Below are 18,309 nucleotides of genomic sequence, written 5' to 3' on the forward strand. Positions count from 1 at the left end.
CTAAGCTGGGTGGGTATCAGAAAACTGTCCCAGAATGTTGACAGTGTTCCCCTGCCTCTGCTGGATTGGAGTTGCGTCTCTCTCGCCTGTACGCCTTGGTTGGTCAACGAACTGTGACCTCTGCCGCTAGCGTGTTCAGATGGGAATTTTTTCAACAGTTCTGCAGCAAGTGTCTTCTGGTACTGCCCCATTTTTGTAGACCTCTCCACCTCAGGAATAAGAGAGTGAAAGTTCTCCTTGTAGCGGGGGTCTAAAAGTGTAACCAACCAATAATGACTGTCACCCAACATTTTGACAATACGAGGGGTACGGTTAAGGCAGCGTAACATAAAGTCAGCCATGCGTGCCAGACTGGTAACGGGCAAGACTTCCGTGTCCTCACCAAGATGACGACTGACCATGCTCTCCTCCTCCTCCTCCCCCTCCTCCCTCCTGTCCTCAGGCCACCCCGGCTGAACCGACTGTATAACAGTTGTACAGGTACTACCGTCTACAACGCATGATACCAGCTCCTGTTCTTCCTCCTCCTCCTCCTCTCCCTCATTGTCCCCCAATGCACATTGGGATGAAATGAGGCTGGGCTGTGTGTAATCGCCCACTACGGGTTCTTGATCCATCTCATCATACTCTGGCTGCAATGCCTCCTCTTTAATTCTCTGCAGACAGCATTGCAAAAGACAGACAAGTGGGATGCTGACGCTAATGATGGCGTCATCGCCACTAACCATCTTGGTGGACTCCTCAAAGTTTGTCAGGATGGTACATATGTCAGACATCCAGGTCCACTCCTGAGGTCTTTTGTGTGGAGTCTGACCTGATTATCGACGGCCTTGTTGTAGCTAGTACTCCACAATTGCTCTCTACTGCTCCCAAATCCTTTGCAACATGTGGAGGGTAGAGTTCTAACGTTTGGGGACATCACACACCAGTCGGTGTGCTTGAAGCTGCAAACGCTGCTGCAACACAGCATGGGCGGCAGAAGCTGTAGCCGACTTCTGAAAATGAGCTGACAGACGGGGTACTTTGATTAGCAGATCTGGCAACTCGGTGTACGATTTAAGAAACCGCTGAACCACGAGGTTAAGCACATGAGCCAGGCATGGTACGTGTGTGATCTCGCCTCGCCTCAGAGCCGCCACCAGGTTACGGCCATTGTCACACATGACCATGCCTGGATGTAGGTTCAGCATTCTCAGACACAGATCTGCCTGCTCTTTCACAGCTGTCCACAACTCACAAGCAGTGTGAGGTTTATCACCTAAGCTTATGAGCTTCAGCACAGCCTGTTGGCGCTTGGCTGAGGCAGTACTGCAGTACTTCCAGCTTGTAACTGATGTGGTGATATCTGGGATGGAGGCTGAACAGGAGGAGGAGGAGGAGGAGGATGCACAGGAGCTGTACACTGTGGGGGCAACTGTGACTGACATAGGGCCTGCAATCCTCCGTTTGGGGAGGATGTGTTCCGTCCCAAGGTCCGACTGGGTCCCGGCTTCCACTATGTTTACCCAGTGTGCCGTCAGGGAGATGTACCGTCCCTGGCCACAAGCACTTGTCCACGTGTCCATTGTCAGGTGGACTCTCCCAGTAACTGCGTTGTTGAGGGCATGGCAGATGGTTTGGGACACGTGCTTGTGTAGTGCATGGATGGCACACCGGGCAAAATAGTGTCGGCTGGGGACCGAGTACCGAGGGACGGCCACCGCCATAAGGTTGAGGAAGGATTCGGTCTCCACCAGCCTAAAAGGCAGCATTTCCAACGCAAGCAGTCGTGAAATGTGTCAATTTAGGACTGTGGCCTGTCGGGCGTTGGATGCGGATTTGCGCTTTCGTTAAAAGGTCTGGGATGTGGACGTTGATGCTGTTTCTTGAGAATCTGCCATAACAAGTGAAGACTGAGAGGAGGGGGCATCTTTGCCTGCAGTATGGACAGGGGATTGCCTTGCACGCACAACAGGGGGTTCTCTTACATGCACAACAGTGGAAGAAGCAGTGGTGACACCCGCTGACACTGGTCGTGGACACTGGGTTTCACCCCACAAAATCGGGTGCTTTCCTGACATGTGCCTGATCATGCTGGTGGTGGTCAGGCTGGTAGTTTTGTCACCCCTGCTGATGCTGGCTTGGCAGGTGGTACAAATGGCCTTTTTGGGGTTATCAGCAGAGTCTTTAAAAAAATTCCAGACTCTGGAAGACCTACCGGCTGTACTGGCAACGTCCCTCGCGTTGGTGTTACGGGGAACTGTTGCCTGCCTTCTGTTTGCGGCCACCACACTGCTTCTTCCTGCCTGTTTGGGTACTCTGCCTCCCTCCCCCTGTGTGCTGCTGGCCTTGCTCTGTGTGTCCTCCTGCCATGTTGGGTCAGTTACTAGATCATCCACCACCTCCTCCTCTTCCAATTGCGCACCACGATCCTCCTCCTCACTTCGTGGCAATTGTGTCTCGTCATCGTCCACCTCTATCGACAAATTGCCAGCGTCGACTTCCTGTGGCCGTGGCTGTTCAAATATTTGGGCATCGCTACATGGGATCTCCTCTTCCACCACTTCAAGCGGAGCAGGCGAGGGGCACAAATATGGAAATGGACCAGTGAAGAGCACTTCAGAGTGTGTAACTGTGGGATCAGTTGCTGTCTGATGACACTCGGCATGGTGGGAGGAAGGAACATCAGGGTGAGGAGGAGTATGCGGTCGAGACTCATGGCTACTAACACTTGACCGTGTGGAAGGCAGACCGGAGGTGGTGGTGCCCAGGTAACTGGAAGTATTTTCTGCTATCCAATTAATAACCTGTTCACACTGATCAGTTCGCAATACTGGTGTTGTAGTGTGCTTCTCTAGTAATTCGGTCAATAAGTGGGAGCGAGAAGATGTGGCTGTTGGTTGTGGCACATTTTCACCTTGGCCACGGCCCCGTCCTCTACACGCACCATCACCAGAACGTCCAGTTCCACGTCCCTTGCCACGCGCCTTGCCCATTGTAAATGAAGCAAAATAGCTTACACTCACACTATCAATGGAAAAAGGGTAATAAAAAGGAGATTAGAACCGTGGAAGAGGGAAACCACAGTTATATTTCTCTGGCTTACACCAGAATCTTTTAAACAGATATATTTGTGACTGAACAGACAGGGAGACACTATTTTTTTTTTTTACGTAAAACAGGCCAAAAGCTTTAAATAGATATATTTGGGGCTGAACAGTCAGCGACACACTCAAACTGTTTTTTTTTATGTAAAAAAGGCCCAAAAGTGGATAATACAGAGATTTGAACCGTGGAACTGCAAAACCGCAGTTATAGTTATGTGGCTTACACCAGAATCTTTCAAACAGATATATTTGTGTCTGAACAATCAGGGAGACACTATTACTGTTTTTCTTTACGGAAAAAAATGCCAAAAGCAGGATAATACAGAGATTTGACCCGTGGAACTGCAAAACCAAAGTTATATTTTTCTGGCCTACACCAGACTCTTTAAACAGATATATAGGTGTCTGACCAGTCAGGGAGTCACTATTACTGTTTTTTTTACGGCAAAAAATGCCAAAAGCAGGATAATAAAGAGATTTGACCCGTGGAACTGCAAAACCACAGTTATAGTTATGTGCCATACACCAGACTCTTTTAAACAGATATATTGGTGTCTGACCAGTCATGGAGACACTATTACAGTTTTTTAAGGGCAAAAAATGCCAAAAGCAGGATAATATAGAGATTTGACCCGTGGAACTGCAAAATCACAGTTATAGTTATGTGGCGTACACCAGACTCTTTTAAACAGATATATTGGTGTCTGACCAGTCAGGGAGACACTATTACAGTTTTTTTTTTACGGCAAAAAATGCCAAAAGCAGGATAATACAGAGATTTGACCCGTGGAACTGCAAAACAACAGTTCTTTTTCTCTGGCCTACACCAGGCTCTTTTAAACAGATATATTGGTGTCTGACCAGTCAGGGAGACACTATTACAATTTATTTTACGCTAAAAAATGGCAAAAGCAGGATAATACTGAGATTTGACCTGTGGAACTGCAAAACCACAGTTCTATTTTTCTGTCCTACACCAGACTCTTATAAACAGATATATTGGTGTCTGAACAGTGTAAGGCAGCACTAGTCATCATAATGGGGGATACTCGCTGCACCGGGTCAATTAATGCACACCAGCAATGTCTTTCCGGTATTTCACAATGCTGCAGTTTATTGCACTTCATAAACCACAGTTCACACATATAATGTCCACGAGCCCAAGAGGCAGACCGGCCCACTTGGCTCAGGTTACAGCCTTCAGAAAGGTAATACTTCAGCAATGTCCATACAAGTGTCCATATAACAAAGTGTATTACCTTTGCCGGGTTTAGTTGCTGCAGTCCTTTTAATCCGCCACCACTGTGGCTTTGCGGCTTCCCAGGTGGGGGTCTCTAGCCGTCGTTCCCTCAAAGGCCGCTGACATCCACACAGGATCCAGGCTTTGCCTTTCAGGACTCTTCCTCAAGCCTCTGCCTTCCAAGGCCACTAGCATCCACACAGGATCCAGTCTCGACCTTTCAGGTTGCCAGGCTTCACTCGGCCTCACTAGGCCTCACACGGTCGGTGTCCCACACACACAGGAACAGGCCTTACGCCTCTCTCACAGAACACACCTGTCTCCCATCAAGCAGGGTTTATATATCCATCCCGTGCACACACACACAGACACAGACAGGACCTTTCTGAAGTCACAGTCATGTGATCAGACAGACATTCTGTGCGCTCAGGACCTGTGCTATGTCACAGTCATGTGACCAGTCACCTGAGGGGGAAGGTACATGGTCAGGTAAAACACATCCTGGACCATTACCGTACTGCCAGCAAGTCGCTGCATTACATATCCCCCCCCTCTGTTCAAACTTGTGGGGTTGAACACATAATATACACAATCACTACAACCCCCTGCTCTGTTCAAACTTGTGGGGCTGAACACACAATATACACAATGACATTATAACCCCCAGTTCACATAGAGACCATGTACTTTACAATTGTGCTTCTCAGCCCCTGGAACATTAGTCAACGACATTAGCCCATTCTTTAGGGACCTGCCATTTGTCACTGTCACTGACTTCGTCAGGTCACCTTTCCTGGTCGTAACCTTGTCAGAGCTCCCCCGCTCCCAGCGGTCAGTTGTAACCTTGTCAGGTCTCCCCCGCTCCCAGCAGTCAGTCGTAATCTTGTCAGGTCTCCCCCGCTCCCAGCGGTCAGTCGTACAGCGGTATGACTCACATGCCCTGGTATCTAAGGTCCGGTTCGACTCCGTACTGTCCCGTCCTCTATTGGGTCGTTTGTATGGGCTGCTCAAACCTGAGTTACTGGAGGTCTCACTACCTCTAAACCCACGCCCACTACTCTCAGGACATCTTGAAAGGTCCCTAACTCCAACTATAGCTGTTCTGTTATTTAAGGGGCCCTTTCTCTGTCTGGTCTCATAATTTCTAGACGGCTGCCCTCTTCTGCTACTCAGATGATGCTGTCTATCCACTCGCAGTCTAGTGAGATTCAACTGTTCTACCTCTCGCAGGTAGGTCACTCGGTACTCCAACAGCATGCGCATATATCCCAGGCTTTCTTCTGTTCCTACAATGGAGAATGATACCATGCCGTCTTCGTCTGGTATCCAGTCCTGACGATCACGTGGACTGCTTACTTTCACCACACCAGACTTCTTGACCATCATCTGCATGGCTCGACCATTTCTCCCAACGAGCTTCCTCACCAGAACATGAGGCACCCGGATGACCTCTTCACGCATACTGTGAGCTTTCCTCATCAACTCCAGTTGTCTAACGGCTTGTTCCGTCTTCAACCGGAGAAACCGCTTTGTGCAAATACATCGCCAGTGCATGTCACTTAGGATAGCCACCCTCTTCACTGTGACTTCGGTCGTGGACAGGACCACCAGCTGTTTAGCTTCTGAGGTCAAGTACACCTTACAGGCTCCCATGGCCTTCTTAAACTCCTCATGCACGGACTCACTGGTGCATTTTTCCCTCAAATCCTTGGGCACATCTACGAGGCACTTGTACCAAGACATTTCGGTCTCACCAGTGGTTTCCATACGATCAACCAGCTCAGGGTTCAGGGACAACTGACTTTCAGCTTCTTCCCCCTTTACGCTTCCCCTGAGCTGACTCACAGCTACAAATTCACCAATTTTCATCTTGACCACTTCCATCTCATATTTATCTGTGGTTAACACTCTCTTAGCTCTCCTCAGGCCCACCCTCTCTTGGTGTAAGGGAGTGAGTGCAACGTGTTCGCCCTTTTCCTTCTCCAAGAAGGCCTCGTTCACTGAGTGATACTTTGTCAGGCGACTTTTGAGCCCGGAAACTTCTTCCTCTAGCTCCGCCACTCGCCTCTCAGCGGCCCGTCTCTGAAGCTCCTCTTGCTTCCAATGGGTTTGTAGCGACTCCTTGATCTCGGCTCCTACATCCACCGAATCATCCGAGCTCACATCACTCGAGGAGGTATCTGCTTCATACCTTCCATTACCAGCAGCCCACTCCTGGCCCTGGTCTGTGGCTTCTCCGATAGACTCCTCCATCTGCTTCTGCTCAGCCTCCATCTTGCTGAGCCTTTCCTTAAGGCACATCTCTGCCCTCTGGAGATTATCACAGAACGTCCGCAGCTCCTTCACCAGAGCTTCCAGACCTAAGGTCTTTCTGCGGAGATCACCATTTTCATTACGGGTGTCCTGCAGAGTGGTCTCAACCACTTGGCGCATGTGCTCTGCATCCACCTTATCATCCTCTAGTTTTCCTTTAACCCTGAGGAGATCCTCATAGTCTCTCTTGATTTGTTGCAGTTCCCTATTGAGCTTTTCACCATATTCCTTCTTGGAGTCACATAGCTCCCGGTTGAACTGTTCGTGCAGTCGTTTTAGGTTTTGGTCACGTCCGGAAACTTCAACCTGTAGCGCCTCTTTTAAGGCAGACAGCTCTCTATCCCTCTGGTGTAGTCCCTCATCCAGATTTTGCTTCACCTGTATCAGCTCTACATGTACCAGGGAGAACCTATCTTTCAACTCGCACAGCTCATCTTCAAACTCCGCTTTGTCAAGCCCCAACTGAAAAACCTCCTCCTTATTTCTCTGGAACTTTTCCTTCCAATTGTTGACTTCCTTGCTGTTTTCCTCCAGTTCTCGCTGCAAGTTCCTCACAACCTGGTTTATTTTCTGCCGTTCAGACTCCAGGCCCAGCTGGTCTGAGGACACGATCACCAGGTTTCCACATAGTTGCTGCACGTCACTCTGACCCTGCTGGCTGATAGGCTCCAGCTCTTGGTCACGACTGGCCGCCTCCTCTTTCAGGGCTGTCAGATCCTTCTGACTCGGTACCGTACCGGAGGTTGCTACTGGCAACGTCACCTCCTCTTCTGCCTCGGAAGGAGGATCAAGCCTTGAAACAAAGGTACACCGTACTACATTTTCCTTATTTTCACTTTCAGCCAAGTCTACAGGAGCAACCTTTTTGTGGCCCTTGCGCCGTCTACGAGATGGGGACTTTCTCACCTCGTCTAGCCCCTCCTGACTGACCTCTCCTTCTACTTTCGTAGTGTCACCGTCAGCTACGGGGTCTGTGTCACTCCCCATGGTGTTGTGGACTAACAGGTCACCTCCCACTTTGACGTCACCCCCTTCTACTGGAGCTACCCCGTTATCAACGGTCACATTGTCATTTTTAGGAGGTACCAACCCACCACCAGTAATTTTTTTTGATTTTCTATCCTCCACGCTGTTTTGAACAACCACCCCTTTTTTAGACTCCGCCCCCTTTTCAACAACCACACCGGCAGGAGAATTTTTACAAGAAAAATCAACAATAGTCTTAGGACTCAGTTCACAACTGCTCTTACCAACTCCCCGGGCACTCTGGGACAACAATGGCGCCCCCGGAGAGTAGTGTTGAGCCACCCCCGTAGTGTTCGAGTTCGGTTCGGTTCGTCGAACACCCGTGTGTTCGCCGAACTGTTCGTCGAACACCTTCGAACACCATTAAAACCAATGGCAGGCAAACAAAAACACATAGAAACACATAGAAAACACCTTCAAAGGTGTCCAAAAGCTGACAAACTGCTCAGAAGACACAACTAAAACATGGAAAAGTGACAAGTACATATAGTCATGCGAAAAGAAAAGAGGTGGAGGAGTAAAAGGAGGGGGAGACACAAATATAGGCATGTCATGCCCTTCTAAAATCCAAAAAGTGAGAAGCCGACACGTTCAGTCCGCTCCTGCCCGTGCCACCTCCGTGTCGCCGGGTTTGTGCCAGAGCCGCGGTGAACCCTGACGGCCAGCCCCCCTCTCCCAATACTGGTGCCTGTCCGCTGGTGGGTCGAGCGAGCCCTCCTGTGGTGGAGGCAGCTCTAAGCTTTTTAATTTAAATTGTCTCTCTAATTTGAATGAATACACTTTAAATCCATTTACAAGGATCTATTGGAGGGCAAGTCTCATGCCAGCAGCCGCGTAATTCCAGCTCCAGTAGCGTCCACTAAAGCTGCTGCAGTTAAAAAGCTTTTATAAGGATCGAGCTCGGCTGTCCACCGCAAGGTATCCTACTGCCAGTCCCAGCCCCTATGCCTTGGGGTGCCTCCTGATGCTCTTCACTGAGTATCCCGTGGTCCCGAAGCATTTCCTTTGAAAAAATTAAGTGTCCAAACTACAGGTGGTGTAGCTTGCTTAACAGCCGGGATAATCCGCTGACTAGCAGACACTGCTACTAGGCACAAAGTATTTCCTGGGCTAGATGCAGTTAAAAATTTGTAATTAGATACTCTCGTTGGATGCTGAGAAAGCATTCCATAGAGTCTCCTGGCACGCCATATATGATTCTCTTAAAAAGCTTGGGGTAGGGGTCTAGGGTACCCTTTTATAGCCAAAATCACGGCCCTGTATCACAATACGTCACCTAGGCTGAAGATAAATGGAACTGTAACACCCTGAGGGCTCGGTTGCTACAGAGGTATTGCACCTCACCCAGAGGTGTGATATCTCACTCTCAGGTAAGGATGGAGTGTGGATCAGGACCCGACACCTGCATGCATTACACCACATTGTCGTGGGGCAGGGCGACCAATATGCCTCTGAGATGGGCACGACAGTCCCTGGCTGGAGTGGGGAGAGGGAACACTGAGGAAGGGGAACCCTGTAGTGCAGGAGCAGGGAGGAAGCAGTTCCTGGGTGCATTGAGAAGGGAGTATAAAAGGTGGGCACCATCTTAGTTCAGTGCAGAGAAGTCTGAGCAGAAGTGGCAGGGAGCAGGGGCTCTGCATGAGCTCTGCTCCGGAGGCGGGCCTAGTAACAGAGGCCCAGGCCTGGAAGAGGGAGAAGGAAGGAAGAGGAGCGGAGAAGGCTCCAGGAACGAGGAATGAAGGGATCCCAGGGGTGCGGACGGGCGAGTCGCCACCGCACGCCCGAATCCACCTGCGTGGAGGGGTCAGGCCAAAGGGGGAGACCGGTCCCCGAAACTAGTGGAGGCAGGAAACGACCCTCAGCTAGAAACCGGAGGCTCTGACATTTTATGTGGCGCAGCCCCTCGCTACACCCGCTAGGAAGGCACCACATAGGGTCAGGGAAACTGGCGCCAAGTTTACCAAGAGGAGGCCTGAGGCAGCCGGACAGAAGGGTTTGTAAGAAAGGCCAGACAAAGGACACACAAAGGGTGTCCTGTGAAGCGCTCCAAAGTTATCTGGGAGTTGTCTGAGCCCCTCACCTGGTGAGCACAGTACGACGTGGGCAGCCGTTACCGGCAGACGTGGTCTGGATAATAAGAACTGTGAGTAAAGGCCCTGGACTGCATCACTGACTCCGTGTCATTACTGCTGCTGCCCTGCACCATCACCCCCATCCTCCGCATACACTGCCCTGAGGCTATACTCCTCCCGTGGGGAGTTATGCTACGCTCCGCTGCACCCACAACACCAGCCTCAGCAGTCTGCCCTGCAGCGGCGGTTCACTCTGACCGCAATCCACGGGTGGCGTATTCGGACATTTAAACATCAAAACCACATAAATAGTTCCGCCACTGGTTTGACCACCCTGAGCCACGGAACCGGGTCGCCGCCACGAAGACTACAACCACCAGCATCCACCAAAAAGGGTCCGGCTCCGGGTGTCCCAAGGCCCAGGGGGTGCATCAGAACATTTTCATCACCTTTCACAATCACCAATGGGACAAGGCAGGGATGTCCTCTGTCCCCTCTCTTATACATCCTAGTGACGGAGCACCTGCTCTCATCAATTCGCCATAACCCCAATATTAGGTGGATTGAGGTGGGAGGCACCGAGTACAAGTGCTCTCTATTTGCTGATGATGTCCTAGTATATATCACTCAATCACATATATCCATCCATGCTGTTATGGCTGAAATAGATCACTTTGTTACATGGTCAAATTTTAAAATCAATGCAGCGAAGTCTGAGGCCCTCGATGTCTCCCTCCCCAAATCCATATAGGATTCCATCCAGTCCAACTTTCCCTTTGCCTGGCCCTCACAGGGTATCAAATACTTAGGAATTCCTATTCATAGAGACCTCTCCCATCTATGTTATCTTAATTTTGGGCCCTTTATTGAACAACTCCATACAGACCACGGTTGGCAAGTTAGAACTGTAAGATTCACTACGTGAACCACTGGTGTTTTGTGGAAAAGCACATGTACACTGTGTTCCAAATTATTATGCAAAAAGTGTTTAGGAGTGATAAGGGAAGAATTTGTTTGTTTGTCAGTTAAACTCATTGATGGTGATATGTGTCAGGGCTCTTTATATCACTGTAAGCAATTGCAGACACCTGTGCTAATTAGTTTGGCAGGTGTGTCCAATGAAAGGCAAGACTACTTAAGAAGGCTGTCTCACATTATTAAGCAGCCTACATTTTCTGTCAAAATGGGAAAGAAAAAGGATGTGTCGGCTGCTGAGAAGCAACAAATTGTGGAGTGTTTAGGTCAAGGCATGACTACAATCAACATTGTGCGATGATCAGGATGAAGTGTCTTGGCAATCAAGAAGTATGTAGCTGATTCACAGTACACACGTGTGCGTGCTGATAAGGGCAAATTGAGGACTCTTTCCTACAGGCAATTACGTCAGGTTAAAAGAGCAGCGGCAAAAAAGCCTTATCATAGCAGCAGACAAGTTTTTGAAGCTGCTGGTGCCTCCAACGTCCCCCGAACAACAAGATGCAGGGTCCTTCAGAGGTTTGCAGCTGTGCATACGCCATCCTGTCGACCTCCTCTATCCACTGCACACAAGCAGAAACGGCTCCAGTGGGCTAAACATTACATGAAGACTGATTTCAAAACTGTTTTGTTCACGGATGAGTGCCGTGCAGCGCTCGATGGTCCAGATGGATGGAGTGGAGGATGGCTGGTTGATGGACACCCCACGCAAACACGGCTACAGCGCCAACAAGGAGGAGGTGGAGTAATGTTTTGGGCTGGAATCATGGGGAAAGAGATTGTCGGCCCCTTTAGGATCCCTGAAGGCGCTAAAGATGAACTCCATAATGTATGTGGATTTTCTCAAACAGCACTTCCTGCCATGGTTCAAGAAGAAGAAACGTGTATTTCACAGCAAGATCATTTTTTTGCATGATAATGCACCATCTCATGCTGCACATAAAACATCTGCATCTCTGGCTGATATGGGCATAAAAGGGGACAAACTTATGGTGTGACCCCCATGCTCCCCTGACCTCTACCCCATTCAGAACCTCTGGAGCATCATCAAAAGGAGTGTCTATGATAGCGGGAGGCAGTTCACATCTAAGCAACAGCTCTGGGATGGTATTCTGTCCTCATACAAAACAATTGAAGCAGAAACCATCCAAAACCTGACAAATTCAATGGACGAGAGAGTTCAGAAGCTCCTTTCGAACAAGGGGTCCTATGTGAAAATGTAACATCACCTAGAATAAAGTTTTGAGTTGAAAACTGTTTGATTTCAGTTTCTAATAACCTGCTAATGCTTATAATTTCAAAAATGACCATTTTTTTGGTCTTTATTAAAATGAAAAGGTTGATCGAAAAGTTTGGGGGATCTAAGAGTGTGGCAACCCAGTAGTCATGATTACTTCGAATTCTGACAATATGAGGGTCATGTTGCAGGTAGTGCAGCAAGAAGGCACTTATGTGTCTTGCGCATCTCGGAGCCCCAAAATTATTTTCCGGGCTAGATGCAGCTAAAAATTATTATTAATTTTAAATCTGGTGGAGCTTAGTATAGATGGCCTAATAGGATCAGTGCTGCACACTGCTACAAAGCCCAAATTATTTTCCAGCCAAGATACAGATAAACATGATTAGTAATTTTAAATCTGGTGGAGCTTATTATAGATGGCCTAATAGAATCAGTGCTGCACACTGCTACAAAGCCCAAATTATTTTCCAGCCAAGATACAGATAAACATGATTAGTAATTTGAAAGCTTAAAACGGTTGGTAGGGTGATTTTAACCAATCATCAAGCTTTTACTCTCCCCAGGATGACACAGGGGTAGAAAAGTCGTTTCGGATCCATGATTTGTTCATCTTTATGAACGTGAGTCTGTCTACATTATCAGTGGAGAGCCGCGTGCGCTTATCTGTCAGCACACCACCAGCAGCGCTGAACACACGTTCAGACAGAACGCTGGCTGCGGGGCATGAGAACATCTCCAAGGCGTAAATGGCTAGCTCCGGCCATTTATCCAGATTGGAAGCCCAAAAAGAGCAAGGGTCCAGTGACACAGTCATGGCTTCAATGTTTACTTGGAGATACTCCTGTACCATCGTCTCTAGGCGTTGACTATGTGTCAGACTTCTTGTCTCCTGTGGCCTTGCAAAGGATGGGCTAAAAAAGTGGTGAAATGATTCCGCAAAATTGATGTTACCAGCAGATACTGTGGTTCTGTTACGGTTTGAGTGCTGAACACTTGACGGTCCCACGGTTGGCAAGTTGGAACTGTGAGATTCACTAAGTGCACCACTGGTGTTTTGTGGAAAAGCACATGTAAGATTCTGCAACAGTCTCTGCTGATACTCCTGCATGCGTGCATCCCTTTCTATGGCAGGAATAATTTCGGCAAATTTACTTTTCTACCGGGGATCTAACAGTGTGGCAACCCAGTAGTCAGGATTATTTCTAATTCTCACAATTCGAGGGTCATGTTGCAGGTAGTGCAGCAAGAAGGCACTCATGTGTGTTGCGCATCCAGGAGCACCAAGTCCCTGTTGTGTTGGTGGCGAGGTAACAATCATGCTTCCTTCCTCTGTCCTCTCCCCCCAACCTCGCACAACAGAAATGTGATCAAGGTCTCCCTCATCTGATGAGTCTTCCATCAGTTCGTCCTCCACTTCTTCCTGGGCTCCTGCACCTTCCTCACTAGTTTGGCTGCTACCATGCGCCCTGGTAAAACCATCTCCCCCACCCTCACATGCCTGCCGCCTTGGTGCTGCCGACCGTCTGGACCTTGCAGATGTTAGCCCTTCCGCATACAACTCCTCCTCCTCTACTTCCTCCACCTCCTCTTGTGCCACCACCTGACTCCGAATTCTGTTTAACATGTGCTCCAGCATGTAAATCACCGGAATAGTCATGCTGATAATGGCATCGTCAGCACTAAACATCTTCGTCGCCATTTCAAAACTGTGCAGAAGGGTGCATAGGTCACTGATCTGAGACCACTCCTCCAGCGTGATTTGCCCCACCTCTGGATCTCGTTGGCCCAGGCTATACGTCAGAACGTATTGCACCAGGGCTTGTCGGTGCTGCCACAGTCGCTGCAACATGTGCAGAGTTGAATTCCACCGGGTAGGCACATCGCATTTTAGCCGGTGAAGTGGCAGGCCCAACGACTTCTGTAGAGATGTAAGTCACTGAGCTGCGGGATGCGAACGGCGGAAGTGAGCACACAGCGACCATGCCCTCTGCAGAAGGCCATCTAGTCCGGGATAGTGGGCTAAAAATTGCTGGACAGCCAGGTTCAACACGTGAGCCATAGAAGGCACGTGTGTGACATTGCCCCGGCGAAGGGCCGCACCCAGGTTTGCAGCATTGTCGCACACGGCCTTCCCTGGTTTCAGGTCCAGTGGAGACAACCATTCATGAAATTGGTTCTCCAGAGCTGACCACAACTCCTCAGCTGTGTGACTCACATTTCCCAGACATTTCAAAGTAAAAACCGCCTCATGACGTTAAGCCCTACTGCCAGCATAGTAAGGAGGTGTGCAGGATCCATTCTGCGCAGTTAGAAAGCTTGTGGCATGACCAGACAGGCTTTGGGTGCAGGTGGAAGACCGAGAGGAGGTTGAGGAGGCAGAAGCAGTGGAGGAACTTTGACATAAAGAGGATTGACGCACAACTCGTGGGGACGGCAAGACTTGGACAGCAGCCCCTTGTCCTGCTGTCACCATAGTTACCCAGTGCCCAGTCAGCGACATGTAATGCCCCTGTCCATGCCTACTCGTCCAAGTGTCTGTGGTGAAATGCACCCTGTCACACACAGAGTTTCTCAAAGAAGCGGTGATGTTGTGTGCGACATGCTGGTGGAGCGCAGGCACACCTTTCTTTGAGAGATAGTGCCGACTGGGCATCTGGTACTGGGGCACTGCGACGGACATAAGGTCTCGAAAATCCTCTGTGTCCACCAGGCGGAAAGGCAGCATTTCTGTAGCCAAGAGCTTGCAGATGGTGAAATTCAACCTCTTAGCTTTCTCATGGCTAGGAGGAAATGGTCTTTTACTTGTCCACATCTGAGGGACCGAGGGCTGGCTATTGTGCTTAGACGGGGTTGATAAGGGTGTCCCCGGCAAACTGCCGGTCTGTGAGGAAGATGCAGGCGGACATGTGAGGTTGCCTTGATCCAAAGGTGGTGCTATCGATGTCGGACAGCGCTCAACACCAGCTGGTGTTACCACCTCCAAAGAAAATGATAACCTGCCAATCACGCTGGCTGTTGCGGGTAAATAGGTGGCAGGTCTGCGCCCCAAAACAGGTGTGACTGCTGTCCCCCCAGTCACAGAGGATGAAGAGGCCGCGGATGCACAAGATATGGCAAAGGTGGTTGGCCCGGCCGGCTAGGCCGCATTGTAGCACACTGAGCTTCCCACTGCAACTTATGCTTCATGTCCATGTGCCGGTTCATGCATGAAGTACTCAAACTATGTATTTTTTGGCCTCTACTTAGCTTTTGCTGACAAATGTTACAGATAACACGAGTTGGGTCATCTTTATCGATCTGAAAAAATGCCCAGGCTCTGCAACGCTTAGCACCCATGCGACCTGAAGAGCCACCACGACTTGTGGTGAAAGGCAGAGTTGTGTTTGAGGATGCAGTTGTTGACGTGCTTCCAGTACTACGTCTCTGTCCAGGAAGGCGCAACCTGACCTCGTCGTCACTAGCATCTTCCTCCACCTCCTCTGCTGACCTCATCTCTTGGCCGACTGTGGGTTGACAGTAAGTGGGATCTCCAACTTCATCATCATCACCCTGTGCGTTATCACACCCGTCGTCCTCAGAGCCAACCTGTTCCTGCCCTGACAAAAAACTAAAGTTGTCGCTCCAATCAGGTATTTGAGTCTCATCATCGTCTTCCTCATTGTCTCCACCAACAGGAGTTACAGTTTGGGAATGAGGGTCTACATTATGGTCAGAACCTTCTGCGTATGGTCCTGGATCCGACTCATAGAGATTCTGGGCATCAGTGCAGATCATTTCCTCGTCTGGATTCACAGAAGCGCTGGAGTCGACCTCTGATTCCCAGGCTATAGTATGAGTAAACAGCTCTGCAGACTCAACCATCTGTTCTACCTCATACTCAGACGGGCAGCTGGAGATTTGGGAGCTGTGAGGAAGCAAGTGCGATTGGGGTGACACCTTTGAGGACTGGAGTATTTGTGATGTTGAAGTTGATGTGGAGGAGAGCCCACTTAAAGGAGCACTTGATATCCGTTGAAGCACCTGCTGTTTTTGTGCCTCATCTGGAATTTGTAGCGATTGGCGTGGCCGTAAGAAAGGGATCTTATCACATTGTCCGCTAAAAGAAGTAGACATTTTAGTTTGGCTGGAAGATGGTGTTTCTTCTGCAGATGTTACTGTTGCTTTAACACCTACCCCACGGACACAACCTTTTTTCCCCTTCCCAACACGCCTATTCCCCTTTCCACCAGCAGCAGGCCTTTTTCCACTCATTTTGGTGGTTAACTAATTCACAACTCTGGAGTTGTTTGCACAAAAAAACAATGGATGGGAACCGAGCAGAGCTGAGTGGCCAAACTGTGGTATTAGGCCAAAACTATTGGCTGGGTTAGATGCAGAAAAAAATTATATTCGATTTGCAACCTGATGGAGGTCAGTATAGATGGACTAATAGAACAAGTCCCACACACAGCTAGAAGCCCAAATATTTTTTCAGAGGTAGATGCAGAAAAAAAATATATTCAGTTTGCAACCTGATGGAGGTCAGTATAGATGGACTAATAGAGAAAGTCCCACACACTGCTAGAAGGCCAAATATTTTTTCAGAGCTAGATGCAGACAAAAAATTATTTTGAATTTGCAACCTGATGGAGGTCAGTATAGGTGGACTTATAGAACAAGTCCCACACACTGCTAGAAGGCCAAATATTTTTTCAGAGCTAGATGCAGAAAAAAATTATATTCAGTTTGCAACCTGATGGAGGTCAGTATAGATGGACTAACAGAACAAGTCCCACACACAGCTAGAAGCCCAAATATTTTTTCAGAGGTAGATGCAGATAAAAATAATTTTTAATTTGCAACCTGATGGAGGTCAGTATAGATGGACTAATAGAGAAAGTCCCACACACTGCTAGAAGGCCAAATATTTTTCAGATCTAGATGCAGATAAAAATTATTTTTAATTTGCAACCTGATGGAGGTCAGTATAGATAGACTAATAGAGAAAGTCCCACACACTGCTAGAAGGCCAAATATTTTTTCAGAGCTAGATGCAGAAAAAAATTATATTCAGTTTGCAACCTGATGGAGGTCAGTATAGATGGAATAATAGAACAAGTTCCACACACAGCTAGAAGCCCAAATATTTTTTCAGAGGTAGATGCAGAAAAAAATTATATTCAGTTTGCAACCTGATGGAGGTCTGTATAGATGGATTAATAGAACAAATCCCACACACAGCTAGAAGCCCAATATTTTTTCAGAGGTAGATGCAGAAAAAAAATTATTTTTAATTTGCAACCTGATGGAGGTCAGTATATATGGACTAATAGAGAAAGTCCCACACACTGCTAGAAGGCCAAATATTTTTTCAGAGCTAGATGCAGAAAAAAATTATATTCAGTTTGCAACCTGATGGAGGTCAGTATAGATGGACTAATAGAACAAGTCCCACACACAGCTAGAAGCCCAAATATTTTTTCAGAGGTAGATGCAGATAAAAATTATTTTTAATTTGCAACCTGATGGAGGTCAGTATAGATGGACTAATAGAGAAAGTCCCACACACTGCTAGAAGGCCAAATATTTTTTCAGAGCTAGATGCAGATAAAAATTATTTTTAATTTGCAACCTGATGGAGGTCAGTATAGATGGACTAATAGAGAAAGTCCCACACACTGCTAGAAGGCCAAATATTTTTTCAGAGCTAGATGCAGATAAAAATTATTTTTAATTTGCAACCTGATGGAGGTCAGTATAGATGGACTAATAGAGAAAGTCCCACACACTGCTAGAAGGCCAAATATTTTTTCAGAGCTAGATGCAGAAAAAAATTATATTCAGTTTGCAACCTGATGGAGGTCAGTATAGATGGACTAATAGAACAAGTCCCAACACACAGCTAGAAGCCCAAATATTTTTTCAGAGGTAGATGCAGATAAAAATTATTTTTAATTTGCAACCTGATGGAGGTCAGTATAGATGGACTAATAGAGAAAGTCCCACACACTGCTAGAAGGCCAAATATTTTTTCAGAGCTAGATGCAGATAAAAATTATTTTTAATTTGCAACCTGATGGAGGTCAGTATAGATGGACTAATAGAGAAAGTCGCACACACTACTAGAAGGCCAAATATTTTTTCAGAGCTAGATGCAGAAAAAAATTATATTCAGTTTGCAACCTGATGGAGGTCAGTATAGATCGACTAATAGAACAAGTCCCTCACACAGCTAGAAGCCCAAATATTTTTTCAGAGGTAGATGCAGATAAAAATTATTTTTAATTTGCAACCTGATGAAGGTCAGTATAAATGGACTAATAGAGAAAGTCGCACACACTGCTAGAAGGCCAAATATTTTTTCAGAGCTAGATGCCG

This window comes from Phyllobates terribilis, unplaced genomic scaffold (genome assembly GCF_046119375.1).
Source record: "Phyllobates terribilis strain yellow unplaced genomic scaffold, ASM4611937v1 Scaffold_4__5_contigs__length_816908805, whole genome shotgun sequence".
In the NCBI taxonomy this organism is placed as follows: domain Eukaryota; kingdom Metazoa; phylum Chordata; class Amphibia; order Anura; family Dendrobatidae; genus Phyllobates; species Phyllobates terribilis.